Source organism: Scardinius erythrophthalmus (genome assembly GCF_964197995.2).
Source record: "Scardinius erythrophthalmus genome assembly, chromosome: 4".
NCBI lineage: Eukaryota > Metazoa > Chordata > Actinopteri > Cypriniformes > Leuciscidae > Scardinius > Scardinius erythrophthalmus.
The window spans coordinates 47,129,130-47,149,604 of NC_138224.1; the positions used below are offsets into that span (position 1 = coordinate 47,129,130).

The following is a 20,475-nucleotide window of genomic DNA, read 5'->3' on the forward strand; positions in this document are numbered from 1 at the left end:
TGGCCGCCATCGGCCAATGAAGTTTGAGCACCTATTAGACAAGGTTAACGGAGGCCGATCGGAACGAAACTCGATGGGCATGTTCGACTCATGGCCCTAGAGGTCTGTAAGAGTTTTGAAAGAAATCGGCCACAAGTTGGCGCTAACGAGTTTTATGGCTCTGTAATCACGTGGTGTTAGATATATTGTCACAAAATGCATATCATTTGATAGATCTGCTCATGCTGAACAACTTTGCCTCAAGAACCAATGCTCTCAATCAAACCGTTCATTAAATATTCGTAATTATGTTAAAAACCTACTTTTGCGAACTAGTCCTAGGTTTTTCGCCCGATCGGAACCAAACAAGTCTAGGACAATTCTATGGACTCTCTAGATAAATAATTATCAAAAAAAAGTTGAACTTTAGCATTTTTCGCATGGGTATATTGGGTCATAAAGAAAATGGGCGTGGCACAATGCACTCAAAAGCCTATAAATCCTAAACGAAAATTCAGAACTTCACAAAAATTGGTGAACATATGTGCCATAACATTCTGAACAAGCATGTAAAATTTCATGAAGATCGGACGATAGGTGGCGCTATAACTGTTAAAAAGCTTTGAAAACCATATATTTCCTATGGTAAATTGCCTGTTTTGGCTGTAAATGGTCTTTTCCATCTATTATTTCAGTGGTTAGAAGCTTTCCAAATAAAACTTAATGTCTTAAATGCTTATGTGCTTAAAGGCCTTAAATGCTTGAACCCCGATAAATGCTGCTTGCAGCTTTAATTATTATTATTATTCTGCCGTAAAACGCATCGTGCAGCCCAAACCGTAAGGGCTAGAGCTTTGAAACTTTGCCATATGGTAGTACAAAAATCGAGGAGAGGTTATCAAATTATGACCCCGATTGGCCCATAGGTGGCGCTATAGCAACCAAAAGCGCGAAACTGCTCATAACTCCTAGACCGTAAGTCATAGACTCAAGTGTCTTATATCATTGGAAAGCTGGACGCCTGACGAACAAAACGTATATCTCCGATTTTATTTCCGCCATGATAGATTTTCCGCCATTTTGAATTTTGTCGAAAATCTACTTTTGCGAACTAGTCCCTGGTTTTTTGCCCGATCGGAACCAAACCAGTGCAGAATTGTTCTCTGGAGTCTGAATATCAATAATTATCAAAAAAAAGTTGAAATTTCGATTCACGGTCGCTAGGGGGTGCAAAATTAACGTTGTGGGAGGAGCCTATTTTACTAAAATGGCTATAACTCCAGAAGTAAAAGAGGTATTTTAACCAAACCTGGTACACATGTGTAAGACGTCAATATGAGGTCACGGTAAAAAAATCGCGGCGATGGGTCACATGGTGGCGCTATAACATGAAAAAAACATAAAACAGGCTATAACCACCTGACCGTTAGTCCGATTGACTTGAAAATTGGTATGCAGTGTCTTGGTCCAAGGTGCCATGTATGTCTATGAGGACATTGGTGTATCTCAAAAAACATGGCCGCCATCGGCCAATGAAGTTTGAGCACCTATTAGACAAGGTTAACGGAGGCCTATCGGAACGAAACTCGGTGGGCATGTTCGACTCATGGCCCTAGAGGTCTGTAAGAATTTTAAAAGAAATCGGCCACTAGTTGGCGCTAACGAGTTTTATGGCTCTGTAATCACGTGGTGTTACACTTATTGTCACAAAATGCATACCATTTGATAGATCTCCTCTTGTTGAACAACTTTGCCTCAAGAACCATTGCTGTCAATCAAACCGTTCATTAAATATTCGTAATTATGTTAAAAACCTACTTTTGCGAACTAGTCCTAGGTTTTTCGCCCGATCAGAACCAAACGAGTCTAGGACAATTCTATGGACTCTCAAGATCAATAATTATCAAAAAAAAGTTGAACTTTTGCATTTTTCGCATGGGTATATTGGGTCATAAAGAAAATGGGCGTGGCAAAATGCACTCAAAAGCCTATAAATCCTAAACGAAAACTCAGAACTTCACGAAAATTGGTGAGCTTATGTGCCATAACATCATTAACAAGCATGCAAAATTTCATGGAGATCGGACTATAGATGGTGCTATAACTGTTAAAAAGCTTTAAAAAACACATATTTCCTATGGTAAATTGCCTGTATTGGCTGTAAATGGACTTTTCCATCTATTATTTCAGTGGTTAAAAGCTTTCTAAATAAATCTTAATGTCTTAAATGCTTATGTGCCTAAAGGCCTTAAATGCTTGAACCCCGATAAATGCTGCTTGCAGCTTTAATTAGGGGTTCAAGCACGAAGTGCTGAAACCCTATTGTAATTGTACTGATTTTTATTAGGGGTTCAAGCATGAAATGCTGAAACCCTATTGTAATTGTGCTGATTTTTAGGGGTTCAAGCACGAAGTGCTGAAACCCTATTGTAATTGTACTGATTTTTATTAGGGGTTCAAGCACGAAGTGCTGAAACCCTATTGTAATTGTGCTGATTTTTATTATTATTATTATTATTATTATTCTGCCGTAAAACGCATCGTGCAGCCCAAACCGTAAGGGCTAGAGCTTTGAAACTTTGCCATATGGTAGTACAAAAATCGAGGAGAGGTTATCAAATTATGACCCCGATTGGCCCATAGGTGGCGCTATAGCAACCAAAAGCGCGAAACTGCTCATAACTCCTAGACCGTAAGTCATAGACTCAAGTGTCTTATATCATTGGAAAGCTGGACGCCTGACGAACAAAACGTATATCTCCGATTTTATTTCCGCCATGATAGATTTTCCGCCATTTTGAATTTTGTCGAAAATCTACTTTTGCGAATAGTCCCTGGTTTTTTGCCCGATCGGAACCAAACCAGTGCAGAATTGTTCTCTGGAGTCTGAATATCAATAATTATCAAAAAAAAGTTGAAATTTCGATTCACGGTCGCTAGGGGGTGCAAAATTAACGTTGTGGGAGGAGCCTATTTTACTAAAATGGCTATAACTCCAGAAGTAAAAGAGGTATTTTAACCAAACCTGGTACACATGTGTAAGACGTCAATATGAGGTCACGGTAAAAAAATCGCGGCGATTGGTCACATGGTGGCGCTATAACATGAAAAAAACATAAAACAGGCTATAACCACCTGACCGTTAGTCCGATTGACTTGAAAATTGGTATGCAGTGTCTTGGTCCAAGGTGCCATGTATGTCTATGAGGACATTGGTGTATCTCAAAAAACATGGCCGCCATCGGCCAATGAAGTTTGAGCACCTATTAGACAAGGTTAACGGAGGCCTATCGGAACGAAACTCGGTGGGCATGTTCGACTCATGGCCCTAGAGGTCTGTAAGAATTTTAAAAGAAATCGGCCACTAGTTGGCGCTAACGAGTTTTATGGCTCTGTAATCACGTGGTGTTACACTTATTGTCACAAAATGCATACCATTTGATAGATCTCCTCTTGTTGAACAACTTTGCCTCAAGAACCATTGCTGTCAATCAAACCGTTCATTAAATATTCGTAATTATGTTAAAAACCTACTTTTGCGAACTAGTCCTAGGTTTTTCGCCCGATCAGAACCAAACGAGTCTAGGACAATTCTATGGACTCTCAAGATCAATAATTATCAAAAAAAAGTTGAACTTTTGCATTTTTCGCATGGGTATATTGGGTCATAAAGAAAATGGGCGTGGCAAAATGCACTCAAAAGCCTATAAATCCTAAACGAAAACTCAGAACTTCACGAAAATTGGTGAGCTTATGTGCCATAACATCATTAACAAGCATGCAAAATTTCATGGAGATCGGACTATAGATGGTGCTATAACTGTTAAAAAGCTTTAAAAAACACATATTTCCTATGGTAAATTGCCTGTATTGGCTGTAAATGGACTTTTCCATCTATTATTTCAGTGGTTAAAAGCTTTCTAAATAAATCTTAATGTCTTAAATGCTTATGTGCCTAAAGGCCTTAAATGCTTGAACCCCGATAAATGCTGCTTGCAGCTTTAATTATTATTATTATTCTGCCGTAAAACGCATCGTGCAGCCCAAACCGTAAGGGCTAGAGCTTTGAAACTTTGCCAGATGGTAGTACAAAAATCGAGGAGAGGTTATCAAATTATGACCTCGATTGGCCCATAGGTGGCGCTATAACAACCAAAAGCGCGAAAGTGGTCATAACTCCTGGACCGTATGTCGTAGACACAAGTGTCTTATATCATTGGAAAGCTGGTCGTCTGACGAACAAAACGTATATCTCCGATTTCATTTCCGTCATGATAGATTTTCCGCCATTTTGAATTTTGTCGAAAACCTACTTTTGCGAACTAGTCCCTGGTTTTTTGCTCGATCGGAACCAAACCAGTGCAGAATTGTTCTCTGGAGACTGAAGATCAATAATTATCGAAAAAAAGTTGAAATTTCGATTCAGGGTCGCTAGGGGGCGCAAAATTAACGTTGTGGGCGGAGCCTATTTTACTAAAATGGCTATAACTCCAGAAGTAAATGAGGTATTTTCAACAAACTTGGTACACATATGTAAGAGGTCAATCTGAGGACACGGTAAAAAAATCGCGGCGATTGGCCACATGGTGGCGCTATAACATGAAAAAAACATAAAACAGGCTATAACCACCTGACCGTTAGTCCGATTGACTTGAAAATTGGTATGCAGTGTCTTGGTCCAAGGTGCCATGTATGTCTATGAGGACATTGGTGTATCTCAAAAAACATGGCCGCCATTGGCCAATGAAGTTGAGCACCTATTAGACAAGGTTAACGGAGGCCGATCGGAACGAAACTCGGTGGGCATGTTCGACTCATGGCCCTAGAGGTCTGTAAGAATTTTGAAAGAAATCGGCCACTAGTTGGCGCTAACGAGTTTTATGGCTCTGTAATCACGTGGTGTTAGATATATTGTCACAAAATGCATATCATTTGATAGATCTGCTCATGCTGAACAACTTTGCCTCTAGAACCATTGCTGTCAATCAAACCGTTCATTAAATATTCATGAATATGTTAAAAACCTACTTTTGCGAACTAGTCCCTGGTTTTTTGCCCGATCGGAACCAGACCAGTCTAGGACAATTCTATGGACTCTCTAGATCAATAATTATCAAAAAAAAGTTGAACTTTTGTATTTGTATGGCTGTAATAGGGTCATTTATAAAATGGGTGTGGCAAAATACACTCAAAAGCCTATAAATCCTAAATGAAAACTCAGAACTTCACAAAAATTGGTGAGCATATGTGTCATAACATCACAAACAAGCTTGCAAAATTTTATGGAGATTGGACAATAGTTGGCGCTATAACTGTTAAAAAGCTTTAAAACCATATATTTCCTATGGTAAACTGCCTGTATTGGCTGTAAATGGTCTTTTCCATGTCTGATCATATAATTTTCATATCATAATGTTCAAAACTAGTGCAATACAATTCTCTGGACTCACTAGATCAATAATTGTCAGAAAAAGTTGAACTACTTCATTTGGATAGCTATAATAGGTTCACTTCAAAATCTGGCCTTTACCAAGTGTCCCCGAAAGCCTATATCTCTTTAATCAATGCTCAGACCTTCTTAAAAACAAGTCAGAACGTGTGAAATATCACCCTGAACAAGCATGAAAATTTTCAGACAGATCGGACAAAATTTGCCTCTATAACAGTTAAAAAGGTGAAAATGATATGATTTAATGGCATGTTAAGCCAATAAGTGGTATTTTACTGCCCCCTGCTGTTTAAAATAGTCATTTTCTCATATTGGTATTGGTATCAGCCATGGTAAATCATGATAAATGATGGTGTGTGTGTGTGTGTGTGTGTGTGTGTGTGTGTGTGTGTGTGTGTGTGTGTGTGTGTGTGTGTGTGTGTGTGTGTGGTACAAATATAACAAAGGTTTTATTTTCCAACATGAAAACAAACATAACAGAGTGCTAGTGCACAAACAATAACCGACAATGATAATGGATGAGAGGGGAACTTAAATACACAGATCAAGACAAGGACAACAGGTGACGGTTATGATGATGAGGAGCAGGTGATGATGAGGAGGGTGATGAGGAGCAGGTGCAGGTGATGACGACAGATGGTGAATGTGATGAAGACAGAAGGTGAATGTGATGAAGGTGAATGTGACACCAATATCACTGAAACATTTGTGTGTGTGTGTGTGTGTGTGTGTGTGTGTGTGTGTGTGTGTGTGTGTAGCATTATTGTGTGTAGCATATGTAGCAATTATGCATTATTGAGTTAACATGGAAACACTGGTTTGCTTTAGTGCAGAAAACTGGTCAAAATCATGAGGTTTAAAGTGAAAGTGAGCCAATAAGTGGTCTTCTACTGCCCTCTGCTGGCCATTCTACTTATTAATTAAATTTTTCCACATGTGCTTGCATTTATACTTGAATACACACTAAAAATCACTTATATAGCAATAACTATTATAACACAATCATATTTTGTCAGTGTTAATCACTTTATTTGCACTGACACTTCAAATAATTGCTAGTAATGTGGTAAATCATGGTAAATCATGGTTAACTATGCTCTGTGTGTGTGTGTGTGTGTGTGTGTGTGTGTGTGTGTGTGTGTGTGTGTGTGTGTGTGTGTGTGTGTAAGCATGCATTGAGTTAACATAGATAAACTGGTTTGCTTTAGTGCAGAAAACTGGTTTAAAGTGAAAGTGAGCCAATAAGTGGTCTTCTACTGCCCTCTGCTGGCCATTCTACTTATTAATGAAATATTTCAACATGTGCTTGCATTCATACTTGAATACACACAAAAAAAATCACTTATATAGCAATAACTATTATAACACAATCATATTTTGTCAGTGTTAATCACTTTATTTGCACTGACACTTCAAATAATTGCTAGTAATGTGATAAATCAGGCTAGAAACATGGTAAATCAAAGTAAATAATACTAGATTGTCGTTTATCTCCTGGTAAATAATACTAGAACGTGGTATATCATGGTAAATCACGGTTAACTATGCTGTGTGTGTATGTGTGTGTGTGTGTGTGTGTGTTTGTGTGTGTGTGTGTGTGTGTGTGTGTGTGTGTTTGTGTGTGTGTGTGTGTGTGTGTGTGTGTGTGTGTGTGTGTGTGTGTGTGTGTGTGTGTGTGTGTGTGTGTAAGCATGCATTGAGTTAACATGGAAAAACTGGTTTGCTTTAGTGCAGAAAACTGGTTTAAAGTGAAAGTGAGCCAATAAGTGGTCTTCTACTGCCCTCTGCTGGCCATTCTACTTAATAATGAAATATTTTACATGTGCTTTTGCATTCATACTTGGACACACACTAAAAATCACGTATATAACTAACTATTATAACACAATAATATTTTGTCAGTGTTCATCACCTCATTTGCACTGACACTTCACATATTTGCTAGTAATGTGGTTAATCATGCTAGAAACATTGTAAATCATAGTAAATAATACTGAAATGAGGTGTATCAAGGTAAATCATGCTAGAATCCGAATAAATCATTCTGGAACATGGTATATGATAGTAAATCATGCTAGAATCATATTAAATAATTCTAGAATGTGGCAAATCGTTGTGGGAGGAGCCTATTTTACTCAAATGGCTATAACTCAAGAAGTAAATGAGATATCTTCACCAAACTCAGTACACATGTGTATGGGTTCAATTTGAGGTCACAGTAAACAATTCTATGGAGATCGGAGCATAGGTGGCGCTATAACTGTTAAAAAGCTTTAAAACCATATATATCCCATGGCAAATTGCCTGTATTGGCTGTAAATGGTCTTTTCCATCTATTATGTCAGTGGTTACATGCTTGCTAAATAAATCTTAATAACTTTTGATGCTTTTGTGCTTAAATGCCTTAAAGGCCTTAACTGCTTGAACCCCGATAAATGCTGCTTGCAGCTTTAATAGTTCTTGCTCTGCTAAGGAGAAAAACTGAGCGCGCTCTTTGGCCACGCCCACGCTGAGCAGCCAATAGCAGCGTTGCTGATCAATGTTTCTACTATCGATACATATCCCCTTTTAACCAGCGCATGAACGCGCAATTATCTCAGATGACTCAAACCAGCTATACTAATCATATCCGGCAAGTGTGTTCGAAGAACCGAGTTAGCCAGGTCATGATTAGCACGATGATATCATCTTGGATGTCTCATTTGATCTCGGATGTTTTAAGCAACGTACGAAGAACGGGCCCCTGGACTTGCCTCCAACGCTTTCTCACATATTGGTCCTCCTTGTTAAAGACACCTGGTGGTAAGCTTGGTTGAGTTTTCAACAACAATAAATGGTTAGGCGTCAGAGCCTCAAGGTCATTTGGATCTTCTGATGTACTAGTTATTGGTCTGTTGTTGATGATGCTTTCCACTTCACACATGATGGTATGAAGACTGTCATCATTGATAGTCTGTTCCTTTAAGAGAGTGTTGAGTATCTTTCTTACGGTACGGATTTGCCGCTCCCAAACACCACCTTGATGAGAAGCAGTTGGGCTGTTGAATATCCATTCGATCCCTTTTTGTAACAGTGCATTTTCGATTTTGTTATGGTTCAGGTTGCTCAGTGCTTCTCGCAACTCTCTTTCTGCGCCGACAAAATTTGTGCCATTATCTGAGCGCATAACTGACACCTGTCCTCTTCTACTTATAAAACGCCTTAAAGCGTTTATGCATGAATCAGTGTCCAAACTATCAGCTATCTCAATGTGTACTGCTCTGATTGTTAGGCAAGTGAACAACACTCCGTACCTTTTTACAGTACTCCGGCCCTGTTTTACCTCGAAGGGTCCAAAGTAATCTATGCCCACGTTTGTGAAAGGGGGTTTATCGGGTAACAAGCGGTCTTCTGGCAAACTCGCCATTTTTTGCTCTCCAATTCTTCCATTGAATCTGCGACAAACTGAGCATTTATGTATAAGCTTCTGAATTGCTGAGTTGGCATGTGGGACCCAGAATTTTTGTCGGAGAGTGGATAACATGTAGTTTCTACCACAGTGACCACATCTTTGTTGAATGTCATTTAAAATGAGAGTTGAAACCCTGGAACCTTTTGAGAGGATTGCAGGATGTTTAGATTCCTCTGGCATGGCTGCTCTGTTGAGTCTACCACCCACTCTTAGTATCCCATCTTGAAGCACAGGATCAAGCTTGTACAGCTGACTTTTCCTCTTAACAGGAATATTTTTGTTGTTTTTGACTGTATTGAATGAGCTGAATTTCAGCTTGATTCAAGTCCTTCAGTCTCAGTGACTTTTTCTCCATTGTTGATCTGTATTGTTGCATCTGCTCCTGTAAAAGGGACGATTGTTTTCCTGGATCTTTCTCTGATTGTGCAATGGATTCTTGAAACTGTCTTCTTGCTTTACATAATTGTAACAGTGTTTCCTTGAGTCTTAACATCCATACCACTGCCTTTTTCAGGCTAAACCAGCTTGAGTAGTAATGAGTTAACTCATTCAGAATATCATTGTTTTCTCTAATTTTGAGAACGTTGACCTTAAATTCACCTTTGATTTCAGGGTCTTGTTGTGCACCTTGACTCATTTGATCCGGTCTTTGTGGCCATTCTTCTTCTGGTTTCGACAAAAAGTTGGGCCCTTTAACCCACGTTTCCTCTTGTATAAAGTCCTTCGCTTTAAGACCTCTGGTAGCTTGATCTGCAGGGTTTTGTGTTGTCCTGACATACCACTGTAACGGAGTAGTAGCATCTCTTATCAGTGAGATCCTGTTTGCAACGAATGTTTTGAAGCGTGCACTCTCATTGTCAATGTAGCTGAGCACTGTAGTGCTGTCTGTCCAGAAAACAGATTGCTGTAGTGGGATTTGAAGCTCTTGTCTTAGTATTTTGTCTACCTTGACGGCTACGGTTGCTGCTGTCAGTTCAAGTCTAGGGATTGTGATTTGCTTGAGTGGGCTAACTCTTGACTTACCCATCAACAACGAACAATGTTTTTGATTTTGTTCATTGGTAAGTACCAGATAAGTTGCTGTGCCGTAAGCATTCTCGCTGGCATCAGAGAAATGATGCAGCTGCGCTTCTGATGTATTACCAAACTTCTCTGGTTTTACACACCTTTTGATCTGGAAATCTGAGAGGTATTTTAGATCTTCCAACCATCTGAACCACTGATCAGCACGCTTGCCCTCAATCTGTTCATCCCATCCATATCCTTGTTTGCACATATCCCTTAGAAGGAGCTTGACTGGTAGGATGAGTGGCACCAGAAACCCAAGAGGATCATAGATCGAATTAACAACCGATAGGATACCTCTTCTACTCAACGGCTTCTCCTGTACCTTGATGTCGTATGTGAAGGTGTCTTTTTCTGTACACCACTGCATGCCAAGTGCTCTCTCGATGGGCAGAGAATCCTGATCCAAGTCCAGATCTTGGATTACTCCACTGGCCCTTTGTTCTTCTGGGATGGACAATAATACTTTCCTACTATTGCTTACCCACTTTGTTAAGCAGAAACCTCCTTCAGCACACACATTTCTAACATCCTTTGCTAAGTCAATTGCTTCTTCTTCTGTAGATACAGATTTCAAACAGTCATCCACATAAAAATTGTGCAAAACTGTTTCAACAGCCTTTGGAGATGCTACATCCTTTCTGTCCTCTGCTGTCCTTTTCAATGCATAAGAGGCACAGCTAGGTGACGAAGTGGCTCCGAATAAATGCACCATCATCCTAAATTCTTCTATAGGTGCGTCTAGATTGCCCTCTGGCCACCAAAGAAAGCGAAGCAGATCTGCGTCCTCCTCAGGAACCCTCACCTGATAGAACATCGATTCCACATCTGCCATCATGGCTATTGGTTCTTCTCTAAATCTGTAAGGACACCAATAAGCGTGTTTGTGAGGTTTGGACCTTGAAGCAATTGACCGTTCAGAGACATGCCTTGAAACGTAGTACAATCAAAAACCACTCGAATTTCACAGTCACTGCGACCAAGCTGTTCTGTGGGAACTTTAACTGCGTATCCTTTCTCTATTATGCTCCTCATAAAGCTACTGTAGTCTTCAAGCAAACTTGAGTTCCTTTGAAGCTTTCTCTTCAAGTTAGCTGCACGCAGTTCAGCCACACTTCGATTGTTTGGCATCTTGACTGCTTCATTTTTCAATGGTAGTTTCACACAGTAATGTCCATTCTCAAACGTAGTCTTTTCCTGCACCGTTTGCATGAACTGTTTGTCCTCTAAGGACATTTCCTCTTTCTCTTCATAGTGGCGCTCTGGAAAATCAGAATTGTACTGCTGAATCAACAATTGCTCTATTTCCACCACTGAGAGACGATTAACTGAATGATGAGGCAGTTTGGACTTTTCTGAAGTGTTGCTTTCTTTTTTGATGGGTCCATTCACTACCCATCCCAGTGCAGTTTTTACAGCATACGGTCCATCTTGTTGACTGTTTATGATGTACCACGGTTCCATTGCCTTTGAATTGTTGGCTCCAATTAGAAGATCTACATTTGCATCGATATTAGGTATGCTTACTTTGCTTAAGTATGGCCATTTTCTGATGTCTTCTTGTTTAGGAATGTTCTCATTTTGAACAGGGATACTGCTGTGTGTGAAGCCTTTAGGTAACTCAAAGTACTTTGTCTTCCAATGCACACACTTCCAAGTCTGTAAGGATGAAACTGTTTACCAATTTCTGCTCTCCTGGCTTATCTTGACCCATAGTGCTCAGTAGAATCTGCGTTGGCTTCCCTTTCAGGTTCAGTTTCCTTTGCAATTCCTCAGTACAAAATGTAGCTGTACTTCCTGCATCCAAGAAAGCATAAGTTTCTACATATCTGTCACTCCTGTTTGACTTAACCTTTACTAGCACAATTGACAGCACACAGTTATCTCCTCCAGATTCTGTGTAATCATTTGATTGGTGGTTAAGCGAGACTTGGGCACATGAGATCTTCCTGTCTGGTATTTCAACATCTTTTGTTCCTTTTTGGTTCTCCTTAATGTGTAGAATGTCTGGGTGTTTTTGGGAACATTCTTTACATTCCATTCTCTTTTTGCAAGTTTTACTAATATGGCCTTGGGTTAAGCATCCAAAGCATAAGCCTTTAGACTTCAGAAATTCCACATGCACCATATGTGGCTGCTCCTTTATTTCACTACATGACTCAAGAGCATGATCCTTTGTGCAAAACATACATGGTTTCTCAAAGGCATTGAGCATTTTGGGTGGACTGACCTGTCTCTTGACACATATTGAGGTTTTCTTTCCTCCAAGCAAATGTTGGTAGCAAAGCTACTCCTTGTTATTCCTTTTTTAGTAGGATATTTCTCTTTCTGATTCACCTTTGCTGCCACAACATTGCGATGGTCTATTATGTCACCAAAGAGGGGGTCCATGGCCACTTTAGCTTGACGATCTATGTAGTCAACCAAATGAGTAAATCTTGCTCTTACTCCTTGTCGCTCTTTGATGTCGTAAGCCTCTGATCGCCACCTTTCTTTCATCTTGTATGGTAGCTTTGAAAGTATAACTCTCATATTAGTAGGATTGTCCATTTCCTCCATGAACTCTCCATCTTCCATTGTATTCCGACAACCAATCAGGAACAGAGCATATGCACTCAAGGCTTTTCCATCATCAGGCTTAATCTGAGGCCACTTTAACCCTCTGGGGTCTGGGCTGTTTTTGGGGCCCTTGAGATGTTCTGACATGCCCTGACATTTGTGCTTTTTTCAGTTGCTTATAAACATATTAATGGCAAAGGTGTAAATTCACTCTATAAAGCACAAACAGGGCTACCATAATATGTGAGCCACGTGTATGTACATGTTTTCATTTTTGAGAGAATAATGTTTGAGAGAATAATGCATGGTTATTGAAAAAACTAAAAACTAAAATTTCTGAAATAAGGCCACAAAACACATAGTAAATATGTGTCAATAAGACTTTTGAATAATGGATGTCCTCGCCTAGTGTTTTTTCTTCAAAATTATGTGAAAATAGTCTTGCTTTATCGTTCACATAAAACCATACATTGATTTAAATTGATGTAAAACAGGTTTTGCTTGGAAAGCCAATATGCGAGGAGGCGTGAACGAGGAGTGGTTTACAACAATGTCCCACCCACTCTGCATAATGACTCTGCATAATTAGCCATTCATTCAGGTGTGACACTGACTTAGCCACAATGCAAGGACAAAAGATATATTTAGAAGAAGACTTATATTGACCATTTAAGATTTTGCTTACATCTATCTTGTAAATATGTTTTGCCATTTTATTAAAAAGGTTACAATTACAACAATATTACAATTTCAACAATATTTCAAGTGTACTCTTTCTTTGTAAAAAAAAAAATGATTATAGGCCTACATTTTATCTATGTATTCATTACTTTCATATTTCGCCTGACTGTAACGTTGTTTTCATGAAATATTAGGGCATATTGTTAATTTGCAGTTTAATACGTTGCTTATACAAATAGCCTACATTTTATTTCAACATATTTCAGTTGATTTTTACTCATCTCAGTATAGCAATACAGCTTGCTGAAACATCATCATTCATTCACACACGCGATTTAAATTTAAACTGTCTTTGCCAGCTGTGGTAAACAGCGCGCATCTCTGCCGTTCATTCATTCATAAACAGAATCGCTCTCTTTTAATACAGATTCGCTGAGTTATTGTTCATTTTCGGACGCGTTTCAGAATGGACTACACTGGCAGAGAGAAGGCAGAACTCGCTTCGTGTTTATTTTTCTTTATTTGGCAAAAAGCACAACACTTTGTTTTTATTGTGAGTATACACAAAAATAATACACATTTAACAGAATCGATTGATGTATGAAACTTGTTTGTAAAATCAAAGTCAAAAGAGTATTTCGGGTCTCAATTCAACTCATAAGGAAAAAAGCGAGCAGATCACGCCGGCGTGATCTCCGACCTCTGAGGGTTAAAGCTTTATCAATATAGGCACTTGCTATGATTAGCTCATCTCCATAATGCCTTTGTAACAATCGTTTTGCTTCTTTAAAACCTTTGCTTGATGACATATATTCACAGCTTCTAACTATCTCTTGTGGCTCTCCAGCGGTGTATTGTTCGAGATAATATAGCTTGTCTTTTTCATTGTCTGTCTTATGTTCTATGGTATGCTCAAAGGACCTGATGAAGGATTTGAACGTCAGTGGATCACCAGTAAACACTTGGATGTCTTTACTTGGAAGCTGAATTTGTGTCTGCTGTTTCACAAGCAATTCTGTTAATTCATTTTGCTTCTGCATAATTTGAATAATGCTGTCGTCTGCTTGACGATTACTACTGTAGTCTGTGACTCTTGATGTGTCTAATTGTAGCGGTGCAAGAAACACTGGACTTGGAATGGCCTTCATTTTACTTTTCTTCTCAGATAAATGACCTGGTGAATCGTCAGCCTGCTCTGTTTTCAGTTCTTTTGGCTTCTGGTGGATTCCCCTTCTTGACTTAGATTGCATGCTGTGGCTGCCATCTTCTGAGATTTCATGTTCTTTCAGTACCTTTAATTTAGCATTGCTTTCTGCAAGCGCTGTTTCTATATCAAGTTCCTCCATTTTGGCTAAGAGCTGCATCTTTTCGATTTCAAGTTGTTGTTTTTTCTTTAGGGAAGCTGCCCTTGCTAGCAGGGCTGCACGTTTTGATTCTTCACGTGTATATGCAGATGATACGGAGGAGGAAACAGATCGACTTTCTATATCTGAATCACTCTGCTTTTTAGATTTACTCTTGTACACAGATACTTGTGAGGCACTGTCATGAGGAGAAACATCATCCTCCATATCAACATTGTCTTCTTGGCCTTTTTTATCACCAACAGCAGCAATCCAGTTTTTTGTTTTATTTTCAGAAGTCTCATGGAATCCATTTTAGGCTGAAACCAATTTTGTTGATCTGCAATCCTTTCATCTTGAGGCAAAATATCTTGAACTTGTACATTTAAATCCTTAAACTCGGTTAGCAATTGTACAAAGTCAAATTGCATCAAATCTTGTACATTCTGCAGATTGTCCTCATCAATCATCAACTTTTCAATGGTGTTGATTTTACTGGTAAGAGCTGATAATTTCGCTCTTCTCTGTCCAATGCGCCTGTGTAGTTGCTCCTTTAATGCTCTTTCAGTTGGTTTAGGTGCCCTCTTGTGTTCAAAAACTGAAACGTTATCCTCTTCTCCTTCAGCCATCTTAATTCCACTAATGCACAAACTGCTTGCACACGATTAAAAGCACGTCAAATACCTTTCTGTAGGAAACGTGTGCATTTCAGCTTCTTCAAACATGCATTTGTAAATTTAATAGCTCAGCTGTTTAAAGTCCGTTACCTCAAATAGCCTAATGGAACTTCTCTGAGTGACAACGCTCTTCTCTTTGACGATGTTTAAATCCACCGTAGCATTTAAGCACCAATGTCCACTATTCATAATCCACGATCATGAAACGTTAAAGTGTTCATTCGTCCACATAAAAGTGTTCGAGCCCTTTTTAACGTCCTTGTCACGGATTCAAATGCGCGCCGTCCGCGCACCTTCAGTTTCACTTTCCATATCCACCGAGCGAAGTTTTTTTGACTTTCAATGTGATAGCAATCCGTCTAAATTTCCATCTTGTTGCTTCTTCTTCTTTGGGTGAGCATGATTTGAACTCGAATAACATACCGTAGTCCAGCAACTTCCTTTCAGCAAAGTTTAATAACAAAATTAACTGGAAAATGTTACACGGTCAAAAAACTGTATCGCTCCAACATTGCATCACAAGAAAAACTAACCGTCATTGCCGGAAATGACATCATCGTCAATACGAAATATTATATTACACATATAAAATTATTTACTCTTAATTATTTACTGACTGCTTGATACACACAATTATTTATTCCACATCTACATAAAGAAATGTGACTTATGGCTCTTACAGCTATTTCTATATTTAATGAGGGTGCCTCTGCCATGCTGGCTGAAATGGAGAAACTGTGGCTTCAGAGCACAGTTGTAACTGTCAATGCAATGAAGGATGACGACATGGTTAGGATTTCAAAAGCCAATAGTGTCCATTCCGCTAGTGCAAAACGGAGACATAAAAGTGTAAGCACAGCCAAAAAAGTTAAAAGACACCAGCAGGAGATGGAGGAGGGCCCTATATATGGTGCTGGCATGGATATGTAGACTAAAATGTTAGGCGAAGTGTCAGGTGTAAAGGTTGTGTTCTGTTAGTTTGAAGTTTGTGATGTAATGGTCTTCAGTTGAAGGCCATGTTTATGTGTTAATCCAAACAAGTTAATTTAGTCTACTATTTGTATTTATAATACAAATTCTTTCTTATACGACAGGTTTAAAGTTTGTTGTCATACCTTGACAGTTTCGACTGCTGACTCTGCAGTCATCTTCAGAAGCGTCACGTGATGTTGCTGTGGGTGTGATATATTTAGTTTTTGTCACACCTGTGTGATGGACTGTTGATGTGTTGTTTTGATGTGTTGTTTTGGATTGAAGGGTTAAAATTGAAGAATCTATTTCAGATATGCTTCCTTACATAACATCACAGTGAAGAATACTTATTTTAGCTTTTAAGGTTAAGATCTCAGCAAAGTTGCAATTCCTGTTTTCTTTAATGGCTCTTCGAGCCCCAGTTTCACTCAGACTGATGGGATTAGCACACGAATGATTCACTGATAATCTCACCTTTTGTTACCTTAACCTGTATACTCATTTACATGCTTTGTTTGAATTTGTCTCCACCCCCAAAAGTCCCTCCTCCTAAAATGCCTATAAGATAACATGTAAAGTTATGTTAGATCAGATCATGTTGGAAGTTTCTACAGCCGCGTACAGAGGAGTTCTCAATAAAGAATAACTTCCGTTGAACGCAATCCCGACTGTCTCCTGGTCTCTGCTTTGAAGAAAGAAAAACTTTACAACAGGATGTTTTGATCAGTGATGGATGAAGCAATAATGAGTTTTGGATGTTATACAGTGTGATACATGGATTTTACTTGGACCTAAAGCATATTTTGTATGTAATTCATGGCTTTCGATGGAAATTAGAATTTTGCGATAAAAAAACTTCAAAGGCCGTTTTCTCAATTTTTGTGAGTTTTTTTCTCACACTCCTAGTGACGATTTTTCACTTCTGTAGCACCTATATACACCAAACTTTATAGACGTTTCCCTAACTATATTGTGTAGGTTTGTTCAGAGGGATTTGTTGATATATCATTATTGGCCTGATTTATATGACATTTTATGCCTAAAAATAGGGAAAAAAAATCAATTTTTAAGGCTATTGGCAGTATTTTCTGATTTACAGGGTAACAAAATGAGATATTCATAATCCCCTCTGAAAATGTCTTTTCATTGAATATATCAACAAAATGCAAAAATAATTTTGAACCTTGTTTTTTTAAATGGTCAGATTCGTCACTTCAAAATATATGCAAATTAGCGCATATTTAATTCGATATGGCCTGATTATCATATTTAAACATAAAATTAAAGAACTTGCAGTATATTTTTTTTTCTCCTATTCATGTGAGTAATCAACTGGTAAAGTTTCAAGGTGATATCTCTAAGTTAAAATTTGTACCCTGTTCACCTGTAGTGTCTCGCCTTAAGCTCCCTGAAACAGAGGTGTGATTTGTTTTTCTTTTTACATATCTGCCAAAATACCTCTCTATGCACAAGTAACTAAAGAGGCACAGTGCTGAGGAAAGGAGGAAATTAATTGATGTATGATTTTTAGTGGTGGGCCGTTATCGGCGTTAACGCAGAGACTCTTATTGCGCGATAAAAAAAATATCGCCGTTAATCTATTCCCCAAGTTGGGTTGGGAGATGTCTCTACTACACAAGCTATGATGACGCAATCTACCCGCGGCCGCGAAGTAAACCCGGCTGCAACGCATATTCGTCGTCATCTTAAGTAAACACGGCTGAAAGTGAAAGCTGCAACATCCATTATTTGGACTTGGTTCGGATTTAAGCCGTCCGAAAAACAGCAGCAAACTATCCGAGTGTGTGGGGTAACGGTTCGGTAAGTTAACACACGACTAATCCGTTCTACCACCTCAAATTCAAAACGAAACATGATATCACTGAATACCAGCGCGCGCGTATTATTCTCATTCCAATATATCTTAGTGGTGTAACGTTAACACATAATCTCTGTCTACGCCCGATTTTAAGAATAGTTGTTGTGTTTCTTTTTAACTGAAAAGACATCAGTTAGACAATATTATAACTTTAAATTTGGGGTTTCATAAGCTCAAAGCTATAATAAACATTAGACCTAATTAAGATCTCTGCAGCTAGTGTACTTACATTTTATTTATCTGCAAAATTATGTTGTATACTTACAGTTTTGCACAATATATGTTCTCAAAACTGTAGGATTGAAAATAATCCAAGATATTTTAAATGAACAAAGATATTTGCTTGACTGTTTTTCTACCCCCTCTTTCTACCACAATGACCATTTGGAGTTCCTAAGGCACAGAGGGGCTGATAGTGATCTAGGCATGCAAGCCAAATGTTTGTACTTTGGGGGTCAATGAATTGTCACACCTTTAGTACAGTGGTGGAAGTGTAATTATCTGATTGGTCAGTTTGAATGTCTCACAGTTGGGTTTTAGTCACATGGTCAAGGAAAGGATAAAAGAAGATTGTAACTGTTGCTCTGTCTCTTTGATGCTCTGGCTATCTTCTTCTCTTCCTCTCTCTCTCTCTCTCTCTCTCTCTCTCTCTCTCTCTCTCTCTCTCTCTCTCTCTATCTCTCTCTCTCTCTCTCTCTCTCTCTCTCTCTCTCTCAGGTAACATTTTTCATATATGCTGGGTACAATTAATAATATAAGTTATCATCATCTCATACATATATTTTGTAACTATTTTAGGTGTAACCATAACCATAATTTGTCATTAAACCTTTTCAATTGCAACTAATGTGCTAACTAGTTTTGATTCGGATTTGACTTTGAAGTGCTACATATTGCAATACAATATCATCGCTATCTATAGCAACGCTCTCCCACAAATATTAAGCTATTGTAACTGCACTTATTTCCGTCGTTGGTATAAGTGGCAGTGGGTGGTTATAGACAAGAAATGTGCAGTTTTCTACCATCTTGCCAATAACGTTTCTTTAGTCATTCGGCAGTTCTTGCAGCTTGAACCACTGCAGGAATTCCACCCTTACAGATGGTGCCGAAACCCGGGATCCCTTGCAGTGTGTTTTCTGAAATTCACTTTGATCAGAATGAGGACATTTTTTCACAGTTAATTTTGTGAATGGATTAAAGCTGACCTTCTGACCATGGGATGGGTAAGTCTGTTTTCATTGTTTAATGGTATGATAGGAAATGTCTCCATTTGCATGAATTGAATGAAACAGAATTTAGAAGGTTTTGAATAGCTTTAATAGTCCCATTACTGTATAATTTGTAAATATTGTGAATATTCAGATCTCCTCGGGGATGGATGGGAACAAATCTGATAATAGTGATGTATTGTTTGCTTTATGGAGCAAAAAAGTTGAGCCTATCTTGAACAGCAAATATGTACCAAAAAATCTCAATTCAGATGATGAAATTCTCACATATTGGCAAATACTTGGTAGACATGATAAGAAATCAAAACATGGTGAAATAATTGAGGCTTTAAACTACATGCGCTTTAAACGGCTACGTGAGTTAACAACGTGTCTATCTTCAAGTATAGATGCTAAATGTAAAGAAGTGCAATCTAAAAATGCAGAGGCACAAAAGTCTGAGGCAAAGATTCAAGATCTTCAAACACAGCTAGATAATTTACTAGCTGAGCAGTTTGCCCTGACTGAAAAGTGTAAAAATCACAAAGAGACCATTGCAGAACTCAAGGCTAAGCTAAATGCTAAATTGTCTCCCAAAATGCTTAACAGCGATGGGACTAAAAAGCACGTTCGCTTCTTAGAGGAGGTGACTAGCTCTAATGAATCTGAAACGTTTAGTTCAGAAAATGCATGTGCAACTGACCAAGAAAGTGTGCCTATTTCAGTTCTTAAGGTGATGCAACACCGTTATAGCGCAGAGTCATGTACCAGAACGCATGGTGTACAAGCATTAGAGAGTCGTGAAAACCCTCAAACTCCAGGAGAACATAGCAAACATCCCTATGGTAAAGAAAGCAGGTTTTGCAGTTCCTGTCAGAAAATAGGCCATAAAGAGGGAAAATGCTGGTCACTGGGAAGGGGCAGACCTCCTCCTTATTTTCAGAAAAATAGTAAACCACTTTCTAAGAGCAAAAATCAGCGATCTGCACGTACAGGTAAAACTCTTAGTGAGTTAACTGCTTTGTTCATGCAAGGCCTTCAGCTATTAACTTCACTTGCTAGTGGGTTAGTGGCCCAATAGCAAGAAGTTTAATATCCAAATTGCAATGATCCTGTTTGTATGTTCAAATTTGTAATTGTGCGTAACACATTGTGCTCATAGAACACACATTATAGTTGTTTGTGCTACATGTGCACATAGGCTAATTA

At 38.7% G+C, this 20,475-nt stretch overlaps 1 protein-coding gene and 1 long non-coding RNA gene across 2 annotated transcripts in view; one reads left to right on the plus strand and one right to left on the minus strand.

Moving 5' to 3' along the window:
- LOC308689647 overlaps nucleotides 1-20,475 on the plus strand; it is a 1,235,845-nt gene that overhangs the window by 350,812 nt on the left and 864,558 nt on the right. The window lies entirely within an intron of this gene.
- Nucleotides 1-20,475, minus strand: part of LOC308689646 (NACHT, LRR and PYD domains-containing protein 3-like) — a gene marked incomplete at its 3' end in the record, with an annotated part of 208,992 nt that overhangs the window by 55,473 nt on the left and 133,044 nt on the right. The window lies entirely within an intron of this gene.